Source organism: Erythrolamprus reginae, chromosome 7 (genome assembly GCF_031021105.1).
Source record: "Erythrolamprus reginae isolate rEryReg1 chromosome 7, rEryReg1.hap1, whole genome shotgun sequence".
Classification (NCBI taxonomy): Eukaryota; Metazoa; Chordata; class Lepidosauria; order Squamata; family Dipsadidae; genus Erythrolamprus; species Erythrolamprus reginae.
The window spans coordinates 20711549-20732107 of record NC_091956.1 but is presented as its reverse complement, the minus strand read 5'-3'; positions in this window follow the sequence as shown (position 1 = coordinate 20732107).

Here is a 20559-nt window from a genome sequence, read left to right as displayed (position 1 = left end):
GAATGATTGAATGATTGAATGATTGAATGATTGAATGATTGAATGATTGAATGATTGAATGATTGAATGATTGAATGATTGAATGATTGAATGATTGAATGATTGAATGAATGATTGAATGATTGAATGATTGAATGATTGAATGATTGAATGATTGAATGATTGAATGATTGAATGATTGAATGATTGAATGATTGAATGATTGAATGATTGAATGATTGAATGATTGAATGATTGAATGATTGAATGATTGAATGATTGAATGATTGAATGATTGAATGATTGAATGATTGAATGATTGAATGATTGAATGATTGAATGATTGAATGATTGAATGATTGAATGATTGAATGATTGAATGATTGAATGATTGAATGATTGAATGATTGAATGATTGAATGATTGAATGATTGAATGATTGAATGATTGAATGATTGAATGATTGAATGATTGATTGAATGATTGAATGATTGAATGATTGAATGATTGAATGATTGATTGATCGATTGAACGATTGAACGATTGAACGATTGAACGATTGAACGATTGAACGATTGAACGATTGAACGATTGAACGATTGAACGATTGAACGATTGAACGATTGAACGATTGAACGATTGAACGATTGAATGTATTTATATGATGCTCTAAATGGACTCTGAGCGGCTAACGATCGGAATAAATACATCAAAATAAAAACAATTAAAATCTAATAATAATAATAGTATTTGGAATACATTTGGAATACTGTTTTCAGTTCTGGAGACCTCACCTACAAAAAGATATGGATAAAATTGAACGGGTCCAAATATGGGCTGCAAAAATGGTGGAAGGTCTTAAGCATAAAACTTATCAGGAAAGACTTAATGAACTCAATCTGTATAGTCCAGAGGACAGCAGGGAAAGGGGGGACATGATCGAAATATTTAAATATGTCAAAGGGTTAAATAAGGTTCAGGAGAGAAGTGTTTTTAATAGGAAAGTGAACACAAGAACAAGGGGACACAATCTGAGGTTAGTTGAGGGAAAGATTAGAAGTAACGTGAGAAAATATTATTTTACTGAAAGAGTTGTAGATGCTTGGAACAAACTTCCAGCAGATGTGGTTGGCAAATCCACAGTAACTGATTCTAAACTTGCCTGGGATAAACATATCGTCATTTGGCAGGACCCAGGGGAAGAGCCTTCTCTGTGGCGGCCCCGACCCTCTGGAACCAGCTCCCCCTGGAGATTAGAACTGCCCCCACCCTCCTTGCCTTTCGTAAACTTCTTAAAACTCAATTGAGACATCTCCCCTGGGCCTATACAGTTTATACTGGTATGTTTGTGTGTATGTTTGCTTTTAATAATGGGTTTTTTAGTGTTTTTTAAATTATTAGATTTGTTTTACATTGTTTTATTGTTGCTGTGAGCTGACCCAAGTCTACGGAGAGGGGCAGCATACAAATCTAAATAATAATAATAATAATAATAATAATAATAATAATAATAATAATATATCCATCCTAAGATAAAATACATGACATAGTACAAGGGCAGACTAGATGGCCCATGAGGTTTTTTTCTTCCGTCAATCTTCTATGTTTCTATAAAAATCAATAATAACAATGATATAAAAAACATACATACTTACAATCAGCCTAATTCCAGGCCTGCCAGAAAAGCCAAGTCTTAACGGCTTTCCAGAAGGGTGGAGATAATGCAGATCTCTGGAGGCAATTGTTTTTCTGGGAAGCACTGCAAATAAGGATGTACAGAGTTTTGGCCCCAAGCTAAGATGTCTCAGCATCACAGAGCCCTTGAGGAGGAGCGGTTCTAGGGATCAAAATCAAAAGCAGTTTCCTTGTTGACTAGGATCTCAATCTCCTCTAAAGATGAAAAGTGCAAAGAGGGGACTGCAATGAATCCCCAGCAACCATCACGAAACCAACTTACCAGTGACTCATCCACCATAGATATATGTCACATTTATATTCTGCCACAATCGCAGAGATGCTTGGGGGCTGAATATGCCCATTTCAATATAAGTATTTATTTATTTATTTATTTATTATTGAATTTATATGCTTTCCCTCTCTGAGGACTCGGGGCATCTTACAGCATATAAAAGAAACAATATAAATATTCCTAAATCCAATTTGTTTAACTAATTAATCCAAAAGCCCTAGTAACATTAAAAATCACCCATTCCCATTCACACATACATTACATTCATTGGCCAGGGGGCTAGAGTCTAGTGGCCCCAAGCCTGGCACCATAGATGAGTCTTCATACTCTTGCAGAAGATGAGGGGAATAGGGCCAGTATGAATCTCTGGGGGGAGCTGATTCCAGAGGGCCGGAGCCCCCCTAGAGAAGGTCCCGCCAAGCAGCATTGTCTAGTTCAGGGGTAGACAAAGTTGGCTCTTCTCTGATTATCAACTTCAACTCCCAGAATTCCTGAACCAATCATGCTAGCTCAGGGATTCTGGAAGTTGAAGTCCACATGTCATAGAAGAGCCAACTTTGCCTACCCCTGGTCTAGTTGATGGGACCTGGAGAAGGGCGATTCTGTGGGACCTAAACGGTCCCTGGGACTCAGGCAGCAGGATCATGCCCTTCTTCTTCCTCAGTTTCGGGACATGCTTTGTCAACACTTCACTTTGATTGACTGACTGAGTCACCAGACAAGATTCATTGACTAACCATGTTCTGATTGGCTCGCCCCATCAGGAAAAAATCTCAACAGTTACACTCACATGGAATCTACTCAATAAAACCTTTTCAGGCCTGTCCTCTTCATTTTGGAAAGGCACCTGCCCTGTAATGAATGTAAAATCAAAAATTTGAGATATGCCATCCCTTGGGGCTCACCCACGTCATTTCATGCAGGGTGAGCCCTCCCACATGCTGGGCGTGGCTTACGGGCTAGGTATAGGTGGGGCGTGCCTCACCCTGACCCGGCATGGAGTTTTCCCATTAAGTTGCCCAAGCATGTTTGTGTTTCAGGAAACTCCGCCCCCTTTTAGCGACCCCTGCAGGTCTTTTTCGTTAATATAAAGTGACCCATTTTACCCAGCTTTGTGTCCGAGTGTTCATTTCCCGTCCAAGGCAAATGTGAACTCAATGCTCAGCTCCTGTCCAAAGGACAGAAAGTAATTTCAGAGCAAAATTTATTTATTTATTTTATTTATTAAATTTGTATGCCGCCCCTCTCCGCAGACTTGGGGCGGCTCACAGCAGTGATAGAAACAATGTACAATACAAATCTAATAATACGAAGTTAAAAACCCATAATTTAAAAAACATGCACACAACACACCATACATAAATTATATAGGCCTGGGGAAGATATTTCAATTCCCCCATGACTGACAGCAGAGGTGGGTTTTGAGAAGTTTACGAAAGGCAAGGAGGGTGGGGGCAATTCTGATCTCTGGGGGGAGTTGGTTCCAGAGGGTCGGGGCCGCCACAGAGAAGGCTCTTCCTCTGGGTCCCGCCAAATGACATTGTTTAGTCGACGGGACCCCGGAGAATCTTGTATGTTTCTATGTGTATTTGATCTAATCGGTAATAATACTTTTCAACAGAGAGTCTGTGAACTCGATGTTCAGCTCTTGGCCAAAGAACAGAAAGTAATTTCAGAGCAAAAGATGCCTCCATGAACTGGTTTTCTGGTTTCTGTCTTTTTTCTCACTTGCCTCTTTCTCAGTCACCTCTATCCCATCCTCAATTTTGCTGGGAAGATATACGACATCTCTCTCTGGATATAGAACAGGTGGATAATAGAGATGGCAAAGGAGCCCAGGAGAAAGGCAGTGCCTGAAGATGACTTATTTAAATTGCCTGCAAAGCGTCTTCCAGTCGATATCTGGAGCAATGTGTTTGCGGTTCTCCAGAGACTAACACAGTTATCTTAGGAGGCTGAGTGCCTATACAGTTCAGCATGAAATGAGACCTCATAAAAATAACGAAGCAGCTGTGGCTTCCTTGGGTGATTTCTTAAGTAAGCAGAGCCATAAAAACTGTCTCTTTCTGTGTCAGAGAGAAAGACGATGGGAAAATGCCGCTGTGTAAGGTCAGGAAGAGCCACTGTCTTTTTAGGATAGAAAGAATGGTGGTAATGTGATTTGAGAGAGGAGGGGAAATTAAATACCTTCAAGAGGAACTTTATTTTATTTTATTTTATTTTTTTATTTATTTTATTTTATTTTATTTTTTAATTTTTTTTAATTTTTTTAATTTTTTTAATTTTTTTAATTTTTTAATTTTTTAATTTTTTTAATTTTTTTAATTTTATTTATTTATTTTATTTATTTTATTTATTTTATTTATTTTATTTATTTTATTTATTTTATTTATTTTATTTATTTTATTTATTTTATTTATTTTTTATTTTTTTTTATTTTTTTTATTTATTTTACTTATTTTTTTTATTTTATTAGTTTGTCCGATACACAATAATACACAATGAAGGTAATAGAGGACACCTTCGAGGAAATAGAATTAGAGAAAGAAGAGAAGAGAGAGTATAGGATAAAATAATCAATGAGAGAATAGAAGAAAGATATAGGGATAGAAGAGAAGATATATGGGATATAGGAGAGACAATAGGACAGGGGTTGAAAGGCACTCTAGTGCACTTATGCACGCCCCTTACTGACCTCTTAGGAATCTGGAGAGATCAACCATGGACAGTCTAAGGGTAAAAAGTTGGGGGTTAGGGGAAGATACTACGGAGTCCGATAATGACTTCCACGCTTTAACAACTCTATTATTAAAGACACTTTTTTTACAGTCAAGTTAGGAGCGGTTAATATTGATCTTGATTCTGTTATGTGCTCTTGTGTTATTGTGGTTAAAGCTGAGGTAGTCGTTGACAGGCAGGACATTGCAGCATATAATATATATAAAATACATTTGTTTCCCTCAAGATTAAAGATAACCCTTCCTTTCATGCTCTTGTATAAAACCACTGGATTTTGGGAAATGATAGAGCTATTCTGTCAGGTGTGAGAAAAATTTTTCCCTTCACTTATGAAGCCTGCAATATAAAAGTTTTCTCTCCAAAGATATACCAGTTGATGTCACGACAGCCCATTGCTCTAATTCAGTGATTTCGAACCTATGGCATGGGTGCCACAGATGGCACATGGAGCCATATCTGCTGGCATGTGAACCATTGCCTTAGCTCAGCTCCAACGTGCATATGTGTGCCAGCCAGCTGATTTTTGGCTCACACAGAGGCTCTGGGAGGACATTCTGGGCTTCCAGAAAGCCTCCAGGGGGATGGAGGAGGGTGTTCTTACCATCCCCTGGTTCCAGAAAGCCTTTGGAGCCTGGGGAGGGTGAAGCACACACCTACTGGGACCATCAGAAGTTGGAAACTGGACATTTCTGACTTCCAGAGGACCTCCATGGGGTGGAGGAAGCTATTTTTGCCCTCCCCAGACATTGAATTATGGGTGTGGGCACTCGCCATGTGTGATGGCACATTCATGCTTTTTCAGCACCCAAGGAAAGTTAGGTTCACCATCACTGCTGTAGTTTATTAGAAAGGAAGAAGGAAGGGAGGGAGGAAGGAAGGAAGGAAGGAAGGAAGGAAGGAAGGAAGGAAGGAGGGAGGGAGGGAGGGAGGGAGTGTTCTGTCTGGGTCACTCCCGAAGCTATGACCAACCCAAAAAGATAAGCCAGACACACTGGTTGAAACCAAACACAGTTTTATAATGGTAAAGAGAAAAGAAGCCAACAGAAAATGTCCTTACAGATCAGGAAAACACTGGAACTCCAAATGGATACATGAAGGCAATTGTTCGTTCAGAAACACAGGATCCTTAATGCCAGACGAGGCTGTTGAGCCAACAGACACACACCTCCCATCAATCTTCAAGGCTGCTGGGCCATGAGCCAGGAACAAAAACGCTGAGAGAAAATGCAGATAACACCAACTCCCCTTTTGATAACACTCCACGCTGCCGGAATGGTTCTCATGCCTTATAAACCCTTCCCTGCTAATGAGGACCACACCCAACCCTCTGGTGTTCCTCATTTAATGCTGATAATATCTACACAGTTGATTTCTCCTTTGAGCTATGCGTCTCTGCCACATACTAATGATGGCTTGTGCGTCATCATCCAGAGACTCCAGGGAATCACAGCTACTTGCTTGAGATAGCCCTTCCCCCGGGCTCCCAGGCCTTGCATCACCTTCACTTTCGTGACTGCTGTCTGCACTGTCTGACTGCAAAGAACTCTCCTCTCCGCTCTCAGCCTCCCCCGGGCATGGAGCCAGCAGAGATGCAGCTGGTCTTTGATCTGGCTCAGGCTGAACCACAACATGGAGGGAGGGAGGGAGATTGAGAATGGAGGTTAATTTCTTATTTGGTAAAGTAAAACTCCAATATGTTGATTGCAATGCTTAACGTGCAGAAATTGGTTCCAGTATATTCAGCTATGGGGAAGGAAATAATGTTCAAGAAATTTATTCACATCTAAAGCCCTGGCTCTCAGGGGACTCCTTTAGGAGAAAGGTTTTTAAAATACAAATTCTGCCACCTTTGTGAATATTTTTATAGGATTTGGTTTCACAAAGGGTACCCCAAATGTTAAGGAGCTCGTTTACTTATTAATGTTTCCAGTGGCATCGAGAAAAGCAGGACTCTCTGCCAGAAGAGAGAAAAGTTAGAAAACTGACATCACAAAAACCATTTTGCAGTCTGAGATGCAAATAATTAGTGACTTCTCTCTTGAATAATGTAGTGGGAGTCACTATTAAGGTGTCAGAAAGAGAGTGTGGTACGATGAGATACGACTACCATTAGCTATATCTGTTTCATATTAGTCATCGTACTGGCAATTAATAAATTTTATATATGCACTATTAAAAGAACAGCATTGTTGCCACAATTCATTAAGGCAGTCTGTCTCCTTTAAGGAGGCGTTATTGTCTTGTCCAAAACAATACATGTTATATGATTTCATTGGCTCATTTAGCAGGGAAAGGTGAAGATCAATGCAATGTTCCATTTTGTTTCTCTATATATATATCATCTGGGAAATCCATTATGTGTATTCTGTCTATTACGTGTGTTCTGTCTATTATGTGTATTCTGTCAAATATTTTTTAAAAAAAATATATAGTGGTACCTCTACTTACGAACTTAATTTGTTCCGTGACCAGGTTAGTTTGTAAGAAGAAGCAATTTTTCCCATGGGAATCAAAGTAAAAGCAAATAATGCTTGCCACTGGGGAGACCACAGGGAGAGTGGAAGCCCTGTTTCCTCCCAGGAGATTGCTAGAGAGGCCCCCCGGAGGCTTCTTCCCACCTTTTCCGGTTACAGTTTCGGAGGCTCGGGTTTGTAAGTGGAAAATGGTTCTTGAGAAGAGGCAAAAGAATCTTGAACACCCGGTTCTTATCTAGAAAAGTTTGTAAGTAGAGGCGTTCTTAGGTAGAGGTACCACTGTATATGAATATAAAGAGCTGGGGTGCCACAGTGGTTAGAATGCAGCACTGCAGGCTACTTCAGCTAACTGCTAGCTGTAGTTCAGCAGTTCAAATCTCACCACCGGTTCAAGGTTGACTCATTCTTCCATCCTTCCAAGGTGGATAAACTGAGGACTCAGATTGTTGGGGGAAATATGCTGATTCTGTAAATCTCTTAGAGAAGGCTGTAAAAGCAGTATGAAGTGGTATATAAGTCAAAATGCCATTGCTACTGCTAATTACTTTTATAATATCATGCTATTTTTTATTGGGAATAGGAAATGTTATTATGTGAATAATGTTGATCCAGAGTTTCATGGCCTAAACTCCTATTTTAGAAATCCTATGCAACAGTAACAATGTAGTGCATTGGATAATCATTTAAATATGAGTCAGCAGGGTGCACCAGCTGCCAAAAAAGTCCACAAAGTTCTAGGCTGCATTAACAGGGATACAATCAAGATCACATGAAGTGTTAACACTACTTTATAAGGCTTTGGTAAGGCCACACTTGGGATACTGCATTCAGTTTTGGTCGCCACGATGCAAAAAAGATGTTGAGACCCTAGAAAGAGTACGGAGATGATTAGGGGACTGGAGCCGTTCTTAGGTAGAGGTACCACTGTATTTGGTTTTAGTGTATCTCTGAGAAGTTCAATTGTAAATTCACGGTTTACTGAAGAGTCTGAATACTCAAGATAGCAAAATGGCCTATTTTGATTTTAAGATGATTTCCCCAATCCATGTTTGTTTTACAGTTGAAAGAAATTGTCCTTCAGGTAATGGGGTCCTGCAAAGGATGTTGACCTCCCCACCTAGCTAGATTCTGAAATGGCATAGTTCATTCTAATTCATTCCCACAACATTTATATCTTATAAACTGGCCAGGTTTTTTACCCGAAACTCCTGATTCAGAATTGATGTTTGGACAACTAATATTAGCAGCAGGATTAATGTTGTAAGTGTATTGAATAAACTCTTGAGAGATTTGATTACTTGCTGGAAAGGGATGAAAATGAGTTTCCAAGGGGTGAGCTGATCCTTAGTTAATGCAGTAACTAAAGAGCAAAGTCTTTTGTAGCACATACAAATATGGAATTGTTGGGCTTGCAAGCAAGACAGGATGGAGTAACACTAAGCCACAATTGCAGGAGAGGCGGAGTAACGACACGGACACAAGAGCTGGATTTAAAACTGGGTCATTTTTATTAATTAAATTTGCATAATTTATTTAAATAAATTAGCATAATTAGCATAATTAACTATAACCCTAACAAGGACAGGCAGGGTCAAACAATTGCTTCTGAGGCGGAAAATGACGTCAGAAAAACTTCTGGGGCAACTTATGGGCGTAGCTCCGTGCTAATCCAGGTGAGGGACCACTCCCTCACCTGAGACATTGCCATGCACTTGCATGTGGGAGGTCCCGCCAGCTAACCCCTACAAGGGAAATTAAATGGGAGGGACCCAAAGACAGGTTCCCCCAATTGCTCAGGTCACTCACACCACAAGCCTTTGGAGAGAACCTGTCAATCATCCCCAAAGATGCCCAATGGAGAACACACAGTTGCTAAACCACCACCCAGTTTTCCGCCCCTAACCTGCCTACCCAAATGACCAAAGGCAAGCCAATTAACCTAAACAGGTGCAAAGCACCCCCTAACTGCTTATCCGTCTCCACAGTGTGGAATAGGTGACAAAACAGTCATAGCAAATGCCAAGACCGCCAAAAATTCCTATTCGGCCCCATAGGGCGACCCGCAGTGGCACACTGCAAGATAGGGAGGGCGGGTGGGTGTTTGCTTCTTGATGAGTCTGGGGCGAAAAGACCGATTTCGAGCCTGCCAGCCCTTTTATAGGGCTGGCAGGCTCCTCCCTGGACTCGTCATCGGGTAGGCCCAAGCCACCCGAGATTTTGGGCGAGATCTCGCGAAGCCTCGCGAGATCTCGGCCACATTCCAAGATGGTGGCTACGCCGGTAGCCATGTCCCCCGGGCCTCGTGCAAAAAGCGCCGGGGGATGAAGACCACCGGCGGTATTCTGAAGCCCGCAGAGGAAAAGTAGGTTACAAATCAAATTTATGGTCCTACTTTTTGAAAACAGATGATGATTGAGGGTAGAATTGTGAAGACTCAGCTCAACATTTCTACAGTGGTACCCCACGGGGGGGGCAGTGGTGGTAGTAAGTTTATGCACTATTTATTAAATATTTAATAGTTTTTTATTGTCCTTCTTTCTCTAGTACCCTAGTATGATTTATTTATGTATTTTATTTAATAGATTTGCATGCCACCCTTCTCCGAAAACTTGGGGTGGCTCCTTAATTACTTTTAAAATTAATTTAAAATTAATCCTTAATTACTTTTAAAATAAGAAATAATTAAACAGTATGTCTTTACCCATCAACACTTTAATCATTTAATCATTATCTAGAACTGAACTTTTATAGCAATTAATGAAATTTGAGCTACTTGCCTAATCTGTTATCATACTGAACCTTCTGGGTTCGGTACAAAACCTTAAAACATTACTATGCTCCTCAACAAATAACGCTGCCTATCATTTGTCCTTTTTTGTGGCTATTCAAATAATGTGACTTAATCAACTGAAAAAGAGTCGAAGCACCTATTTGAAAAATTATCTTGGTTGGTGAGTCACTCCCACCCAGTCACATGACCTTTAAGTCACCCCCAGTCACATGATTGTCAAGCCACTCCCACCTGGTCAAACGGCCGGCCACCCATACAATAAGCCATTGCCACAGTGTGGTAGTAAATTTGATAAAATTGAACGGGTCCAATGACAGGCTACAAGAATGGTGGAAGGTCTTAAGCATAAAACTTATCAGGAAAGACTTCATGAACTCAATCTGTATAGTCTGGAGGACAGGAGGGAAAGGGGGGGACATGATCGAAACATTTAAATATGTTAAAGGGTTAAATAAGGTTCAGCAGGGAAGTGTTTTTAATAGGAAAGTGAACACAAGACCAAGGGGCACAATCTGAGCTTAGTTGGGGGAAAGATCAGAAGCAACGTGAGAAAATATTATTTTACTGAAAGAGTAGTAGATGCTTGGAACAAACTTCCAGCAGACATGGTTGGTAAATCCACAGGAACTGAATTTAAACATGCCTGGGATAAACATATATCCATCCTAAAATAAAATACAGGAAAGAGTATAAGGGCAGACTAGATGGCCCATGAGGTCTTTTTCTGCCGTCAGTCTTCTATGTTTCCATGTAACTAAGGATAAATTTCCTGACAGCTAAAACAATTAATCCATGGAACAGCTTGCATTCAGAAGTTGTGAATTCTCCAACAATGGAAGTTGGACTATTGTCTTCAGAATTGTGGACAACAGTATCTAAGCTGCTTTTGGGCCGGGTATCTAGAGCAGTGTTTCCCAACCTTGGCAACTTGAAGATATTTGGACTTTGTTGTGGTTGGCTCTGGCCCAGCTCCTGCTCCAAGGATTGTGGGGGTGGATGAAGGGGAAACATCAACATGTCATAGGCCTGCTTTATTGCCAACAGAGTCAGGTAGTGCAGTTTCCTCAGACGAAGAAAAAGGTGGGAGTGACTTGGAAGAGGGGGGCTTGGCACACAGCCCAGGAAGCCAATCTCCATTATCTTCAGTCGATTCGGATGTGGAAGAGTTGGATCCACGCAGGCGCAGAGTAATGAGTAGAAGAGACCAATTGAGGACATATTACAGGAGATAAGAGAGGCCACCTGTGTTTGGGTGGGGCTCTAGTAATTACAGCTGCTGATACAAATAGCAGCGTGTTGGTTTGGCCGTTGTGGAAGATTATCTGATCGCAGTTCTTCAGGACCATGCTTTGCTGTTTTCCGGACTTTGTTTGTTGATTTTTCACGCCTTTGAAACCAAAGCAGAGCAAAGTGTGTGTGTCTCACTTCGTTGGAAGAAGGAGAGCTGTGACGTTTCTTCACAGCTGCTAGCTAAGTACTTAAGGACTGATTAAGGGAATTGTACAGCCTACAAGATTGTTTTGGGACGAGTGCTCTTTGCAATACAAAAAAGGGTGTTTTGTTTCTTTTGAATTTTGTGATAAAGAATATTGTTTTGAATTTTCAAACGTGTGTGTGTCTGAACTTTTTACCCTTGAATTTTTGGGAGACTCTTACCATAGAGCCTGGCAGAACAGACTTCAACTCCCAGAATTCCGCTGGCTGGGGAATTCTGGGAGTTGAAGTCTAAATATCTTCAAGTTGCCAAGGTTGGGAAACACTGGTCTAGAGGGACAGAATGTGATCCTTTTCGGCTATCTTCAGTGAGAACATCATTACATTTAGCATTATGCAGCCTCCCCACGAGCCTTCTCTGACAATCCCTGTTTCCAGCAACTTATTCAGGGTGGCAGTGCCCTGGGGGAAATTGGCAAGCAGGCTGTAGGGGTCACTCTATCTGTCTCCTCAATGCATATCTCTAGGATATGTGCCTTCAAAGGCTTTCGCTAGACAGCAACTGCGGTTACAGTTAGGCTAATATTAGCTTGTGGCTAAATGGCCTTACATTAATATTTCATATTTTTTGTTTCAATTTAATTTTATATTTTGCCTTCTGATCGCAATTGCATTTAAATCTCATAATTGACAATAAAGGGGGGAAAAGGGCATTTTTCTGATCTTGCCTGACTTAATCGTCTTATCCTCGGGGTATAGCTTAACGGTTGTTTATATCGTTTCCTAGATTGGCTTGACCTAAAGGGGCCTCACTAACTGAGTTCATAGAACTAAGTGGGCTGGAATGTGGTTTATTTCTTTCAGGACTTTTCTGTACTGTACGCATTAAATCTCTCCCAGCCAACAGAATGTTTGCTCTTTTGGCTATTTGCTGGAAGAGTACAATTCCAACCCATAGATAGAGGTTCAGAATGAATCTTTCTCATCTATAATATGTTCCACTGGAAGCCTGAATATTATTCTATGCCAGTGAGGGTGAACCTATGGCACGGGTGCCACAGGTAGCATGCGGAGCCATATTTGCTGGCACACGAGCCGTTGCCCTAGCTCAGCTCCAACGTGCATGTGTGTGCCAGCCAGCTGATTTTTGGCTCACACAGAGGCTCTGGGATGGCATTTTTGGCTTCCAGAAAGCCTCCTGGGGTGAGGGCATTTTTACCCTCCTTCGGCTCCAGGGAAGCCTTTGGAGCCTGGAGAGGGTGAAACACGAGCCTACTAGACCCATCAGAATTTAGGAAACAGGCCATTTCCAGCCTCCAGAGGACCTCCGGAGGGCAGGGGAAGCTGTTTTTGCTTTCCCCAGGCATTAAATTATGGGTGTGGGCACTCACGCATATGCAATAACGTGTGTTTATACTCTTTTGGCACCCGAGGAAAAAAAAGTTTGCCATCACTTATCTATGCTTTCCTTTCCATGTGCCTAAAAATATTTACATTTAGGTCAGGGGTGAAATCCGGCAGGTTCTGGCAGGTTCTGGACAGTGATGGGCTCCTACAGGTACGGTCAGGTACGCAGAACTGGTAGACAAATTTTGATTTCCCCCCCCCCCTTTTTTTTTCCCCTTCTAGGCTCTGGGTATGAATTTCCTATCGCAGTAAGTGTGCTTGAATGTGTATAATTTTAGAAGGGCTGTGCATGTGTTGTGTGCTTATATATATACTTTATATAGTAGATAATGTATATTTTTGTGTGCCTGTGTGTAATATGTATGTACACATATGGCATATATACATAGAATTAAATAGTATATTTTGGATGTTCAGTAATAGTAAGGGAAATTGTATCTCTTTGAGGTGAGGAGAGGCCAGGCACCCTAACCCAAACCTTTGACGCGAGTGACGTCAAATTGGCCACCTTTAAGCCAGTCACATGACCTTTAAGCCAACCCCCTGGTCACATGATCGTCAAGCCTCTCCCACCTGGTCACATGGCTGGCAAGCTACACCCACAAAATAAGCCACGCCATAGTGTCATAGTAAAAAGTTTTGCAGCCCTTCACTGGTTCTGGAGAACTGATAGTGGAAATTTTGAGTAGTTCTGGCCTCAGAGTGTGGAGGTATCCTTCCCCCAGGAGTGGGCAGGGAATGGGGATTTTGTTGTTCCATTCCCCAGGAGTGGGGAAGGAATGGGGATTTTGCAGTATCGTTCCCCTGCCATGGCCACCAAGCCTTGCCGCAAAACCAGTAATTAAATTTCATCCCTGATTTAGGTGCATCTGTTCTAACTGCATAGATTTTGTGTTTCAGGAGTCTTTAAAGTAATACTGGTAGAGTACATCCATCTTAAACACAATTTTCAAATGCAAGCTTATCTTATCTTTTCTGTGCCCAAAAGAACGAGAAATGTCTCAGACAGAATGAATGAGGACTGTCACTGATTTCCAAGGAGCTGTTGAAGCCTTGTCATTTTTACAGGGAGACCATAATCAAAGTAACTTCATCCGTGCCTGTCAGAATTTGAATTTTCTGTGTACTTTCCCACCTTGGAATCTATATGGAATATTTCGGGTTTTGATTATTTTTTGCAGTTAGTTTGTGATATGTGAAATATACCGTAGTTGATAGGAATCAAGAGTAGTACCACATGGGTTTTGTAATGTCCCTGATTCATAAAGGTCTGTCTTTGGACCCATTTCACTTTTCAGTACTTATTTTTAACATTCGCTTCCTCCCCCCAATATATTTTATTAATTTTCTTAAAATAGACAAGACTGACAAACATACATTTAACATAGAGATGGGGTTGTATCTTCCCCGCTTCTTCTAGAAGTAAAATTTCAATACAGAAAAAAGAATACATTAAAAAATACTTTAAATCAACTTATTACTTTAAATGAAAAGAAGAAATTTGTTATACCTTATATAATAGATCTTCATACGTAAACTAATTCTAACATAAGTCTTAAATCATATCCCTACTTATACAATTCTCTTATTCTTTGTACTTTTAGTATTTCTTCTTATTTATCCATATATACACTTTGTTCCATATCTCATAAAATTCTGTTTCCTCTTGATCTTTTAACAGTCTTGTCATCATATCCATTTCAGTGCAGTCTAGTATTTTCTTAATAACTTCCTCTTCTTTGGGAATATTTTCCCCGTTCCAATTTTGCGCATACACTATCCTGGCCACTGTCAAAATATGAATGACTAGATGTAGAATTTCTTTCTTATATTTCTGATTAGTTATGCCCAGTAAATAAAATTCCAGGGTTATTTCTATCTCCTGTTTTACTATTTCTTTTATTATTCGTTCTATCATTTTCCAATAAAGCTTAACTTTACTACACATCCACCATTGATGATAATAGGACCCTATTTCTTTCTTACATTTCCAACATAATGGGGAGGTGCCACCTGTAGAACATCTTAATTTGATTTTCTTTTAGCGAGACTGATTTTGTCATTTTCCAATTTGAAGACCAGACATTTTCCCATGTATCTATATCAATTTCTTTACCAATATTTTTGCACCAACTTATCATGTTGTCCTTTAAGGTCAAATCTATGTTTTTGTGGCCAATCATATACAGTGATCCCCCGCTCGTTGCGAGGGTTCCGTTCCAGGACCCCCCGCAACGAGCGGGTTTTCGCGAAGTAGCGCTGCGGAAGTAAAAACACCATCTGCGCATGTGCAGATGGTGTTTTTACTCCCGCAGCGCTAGCGAGGAGCCGCAGATTGGGGGCGGCGCGGCTGTTTTAAAATGTCGCCGCTGGCATGGGGGGCTTCCTAGCAGCCCCCCAAACCCGGGTTGGGGGTCCGGGGGGTGCTGGCAAGCCCCCCATGCCGGCGGCGACATTTTAAAACAGCCGCGCTGGCTGTCGGCGCTTTCGAGCTGAGTCCCGGAGCGAATTCGCTCCGGGACTCAGCTCCAAAGCGCCGACAGCCAGCGCCAGCGAACGGCTTCTCCGCGCTGGCTGTCGCCGCTTTCGAGCTGAGTCCCGGAGCGAATTCGCTCCGGGACTCAGCTCCAAAGCGCCGACAGCCAGCGCCAGCGAACGGCTTCTCCGCGCTGGCTGTCGCCGCTTTCGAGCTGAGTCCCGGAGTGAATTCGCTTCAGGACTCAGCTCGAAAGCGGCGAGAATGAACGGCGTGGGCGGGCGAAGGGTGGGCGGCAGCGAGGAGTTTGCGTGGGCGGTGGGGAAACTCCTTGCTGATGCCCGCTGCTCGCCCTCCCGCCAGCAAGAGGGGGAAGACCCAGGGAAGCCACCCAGCAACTGATCTGCCGGGCCCCATCTACGCATGCGTGCCCATAGAAAAAAAGGGCACACATGCACAGATGGTGTTTTGACTTCCGGGTTGAAAAATCGCAAATTACCCTGTTCGCAATGGTCGGGGAGGCAATAACCGGGGGATCACTGTATTTCACTTTTAATGTCACACACCAAATATATTTCTGATGATTCGCCCCCCCACACACATATAATTTCAGTCCTTTTTTTTCAATGATGTGTTTTGATTTCATCCCGGAAGCCTGCAGTTATTCAGCATTTAACTATCTGGAGACAACTTTAGACTTTTTAGGGCTCAGTTATTTAACCAAACCTCTTTATCTGTGTTAATCCTTTTGTTTGTTTGTTTACTATGACATTCTCAACATAAATTTCTGCCCGTGAGCATACATATGTACCAGAATCATGCATGTTTCAAAGCATACATATAATGTACTGTCATTACTGTAAACAGCAAAATCAATTAAGCTCAGATTGTTGATTATCAACAAAAGAATACATAATAACACATGCCACTGAATGTATTACAATGCAGTTAACTTGCAGTTTGTTGCCCAGAGATTTGGATACATCACAACTTGTCCTGTTGACTTAGAAATAGAATAGAATAGAATAGAATAGAATATTTTATTGGCCAAGTGTCATTGGACACACAAGGAATTTGTCTTGGAGCATATGCTCTCAGCGTGCATAAAATAAAATATACATTTGTCAAGAATCATATGTTACAACACTTAATGATTGTCATAGGGGTCAAATAAGCAATGAAGAAGCAATATTAATAAAAATCTTAGGATATAAGCAACAAGTTACAGTCATACAGTCAACATGGGAGGAAATGGGTGAAAGGAATGATGAGAAAAACTAGTAGAATAGAAGTGCAGATTTAGTAGAAAGTCTGACAGTGTTGAGGGAATTATTTGTTTAGTAGAGTGATGGCGTTAGGAAAAAAACTGTTCTTGTGTCTAGTTGTCTTGGTGTGCAGTGTTCTGTAGTGACGTTTTGAGGGTAGGAGTTGAAACAATTTGTGTCCAGGATGTGAGGGGTCAGTAAATATTTTCCCCACCCTCTTTTTGACTCATGCAGTATACAGGTCTTCAATGGAAGGCAGGTTGGCAGCAATTGTTTTTTCTGCAGTTCTGATTATCCTCTGAAGTTCGTGTCGATCCTGTTGGGTTGCAGCACCAAACCAGACAGTTATAGAGGTGCAGATGACAGACTCAATGATTCCTCTGTAGAACTGTATCAGCAGCTCCTTGGGCAGTTTGAGCTTCCTGAGCTGGCGCAGAAAGAACATTCTTTGTTGTGCTTTTTTGATGATGTTTTTGATTTTGGGTGACCATTTTAGGTCTTGAGATATGATAGAGCCTTTGATTTATTTTACTTTGATTTGTAAAAGAAAAGAAAAAAGCAGCCAAATTGTTTGTCTCTTCAGTTTTGAGTACCCTCAAAATCAGGTGCGTACAATTATATATTTTATCAGGAACCTCTCTAAAAATATATATTTCAGGTTAGAGTAATGGTTGATTAATATATCAAAGGGGAAGACAGCACCTTATTCAAATGAAGCATTATAACAGTTTATACCAACATTTAGATAAAAAAGGGAAAACAGGAATGTAATGTATTAGCAAAAAAAAAAAGATGGTTGTTACTTGTAATAAATGCTGAGCATGACATTGACTTTTAATGTCACAGACCAAATATATTTCTGATGATCCCCCCCCCCCACACATACATATAATTTCAGTCCTTTTTTTCAATGATGTGTTTTGATTTAATCCCGGAAGCCTGCAGTTATTCAGTATTTAACTATCTGGAGACAACTTTACACTTTTTAGGGCTCAATTATTAAACTAATTATCTTTATCTTTGCTAATCTTTTTGTTTCTTTGTTTACGGTGACATTCTCAATATACATTTCCACTTTTATATTTTTAAAAAAGCATTTATTTTTAATTTCAGATCTGTTTAGGTCTAATGGAAGCTTTCTATTCATGCCACTAAATTCTAATGAGAAATGTTATGACAATGACATTTGAAATGCCCTACCTGTCAAATGAATACTTCAGCTTCAACCGTAACAATACATGAGCACACAATAGATTCAAAGTCAATGTAAACTGCCCAAAACTCAACTGCATAAAATATGACTTCAGGAACAGAGTGATCAATGCCTGCAGTGCACTGCTTGACTCTCTGGTTTCTTCCCCAAACCCCAAAAACTTTAACCTTAGACCAGTGGTTCCCAAGCTTTTTTTGGCCATGCCCAACTCAAGCATCTCTAAAATCCTGATGCCCCCCCATGCCTCCCTCCCTTCCTTCCTTCTTTCCCTCCCTCCCTCCTTTCATTCCTTCCTCCCTTCCTCCCTCCCCCCCCTTCCTTCCTTCCGTCCTTCCCTCCCTCGCTCCTCCCTCCTTTCCTCCCTCCCATCAGTGGGCCTTCTCCAGGTCCCATCAACTAAACAATGTCGGTTGGCGTGGCCCAGGGGAAGAGCCTTTTCTGTGGTGGCACCGGCCCTCTGGAACCAACTCCCCCCAGAGATTAGAATAGCCCCCACCCTCATTGCCTTTCGTAAGCTCCTCAAAACCCACCTCTGCCATCAGGCATGTGGGAATTAAGATAATCTTTCCCCCTAGGCTTCTACAATTTATGCATAGTATGTTTGTATGTATGATTGGTTTTATAACAAGGGTTTTTTTAGCTGTTGTAGTATTGGATTTTTACATTCTGTTTTGTCACTGTTGTTAGCCACCCCGAGTCTACGGAGAGGGGCGGCATACAAATCAAATAAATAAATAAATAAATAAATGAATGAATGAATGAATGAATGAATGAATGAATGAATTCTTCTATTCATTGCCTTTGTTCCTCCCTCTCTCTCTCCCTCTTCCTCCCCCTCTCCCTCCTCTCTCCCTGCCTTCCTGTCACCCTCCCTCCCTCTCTTCTTTCCCTCCCTCCCTCTTTTCCTCCCTCCATCCCTTCCTTCTGTCTTTCCCTCCTTTCTCCTTTATCTCCCTCAATTACTTTTTTTGGTATATTGCTTGATTTGTTAAGATCCGATGAGATGGTAAAATCCACATTGTCAACATGAACTGTACCTCTGAAATCTGTTAATATCTAAATGCACGCACTTCATCTAAACTATTCCCATTTCTCTGCACCCCACTGATTCTGCTGTGATGTATCTCATTTCAAGGGGCTTCAACGCTTCTGTAGAAACTCATGAATTGATTGCCTTGTGAGAGGTCTCAAAAATGGCATGATTTCAAGAGCTCAGTTAGATAAAGAGTACAATTATGTCCTGAATCTTCAGGATAATATAATCTTCTGGTTGTATTATTTTCCCCCAAGGTATATCTGGACCAGGGCTTTTATTTGAAATTCTAATAAGGGAGAATGTTGAACATCTGAACAGATAAGAACAGAGATCAGATAAGATCTTGGGGAATGGAGTTATCAAAAACCATCAAGATACTGATTGTGTCCGTACTGGATACCTGATTGTGTCCATCATCTGTGGTGCAGTGTGTTAGCATTCCACACTGGGCTTATAGCCTATGTTATAAACATAGAAACAAAGTATATGTGGCAGTTGTGGTTGTTCAGCCAATAACACAGACCAATATAAGTAGAGTATAAATATTATTTACAATGTATACAATAGATTAATCAGTGAACAGTCAGCTACATACTTATTATTATTATTATTATTATTATTATTATTATTATTATTATTATTTATTGGATTTGTATGCCGCCCCTCTCCGCAGACTCGGGGCGGCTAACAACAGTGGTAAAACAACATGAACAATCCAATTAATAAAAACAACTAAAAAACCCTTATTATAAAAAACCAAACATACACACAAACATACCATGCATAACTTGTAATAGCCTAGGGGGAAAGGATAACTTAACTGCCCCATGCCTGACGACAAAGGTGGGTCTTAAGTAATTTGTGAAAGACAAGGAGGGTGGGGGCCGTTCTAATCTCTGGGGGGAGTTGGTTCCAGAGGGCCGGGGCTGCCACAGAGAAGGCTCTTCCCCTGGGGCCCGCCAAACAACATTGTTTGGTCGACGGGACCCGGAGAAGGCCAACTCTGTGGGACCTTATCTGCCGCTGGGATTCGTGCGGTAGAAGGCGGTTCCGGATGTATTCTGGCCCAATGCCATGTAGGGCTTTAAAGGTCATTACCAACACTTTGAATTGTGACCGGAAACCGATCGGCAGCCAGTGCAGTCAAGCAATCATATACAGTTCTATACATACAGCATCTAACCATTAATATTACACAGTTCTACATAACACAATGCACAATGTTCTACATAATACAAAGACCAATATTTAGCACAGAGAAATATTTAGCACACAGCAATATATAGCACACAGCAATATATAGCACACAGCAATAATTTAGCACACAGCAATAATTTAGCACACAGCAGTAATTTAGCACACAGCAATATATAGCACACAGCAATACTTAGCACACAACAATAGCAAGCATTAGCAAGACTAACCGCAACAGCCACCAACAACAATAGCACAGAGCAACACAACTGTCTCCCTTGTATGGCTAATTGCAGCTCTAGCTCTTAAAGTAACATTATACTAATTCCTCCAAACATACATTGCTGGTTAGTTCATATATTGACAAACCCAATCAGTGAAGCACGTAGTACTGACACAGTGGTTGGAACGCAGTACTGCAGGCTATTTCTGCTGACTGCCAGCTGCCAGAGGTTTGGGAATTCGAATCTCACCAGGCTCAAGGTTGATTCAGCCTTCCATTCTTCTGAGCAGGGGTTGTAGTCATTTACCTTTCCTAGTGGTTCACAAATGTGAGCGTGCACATCCGGGCATGCACAAAGC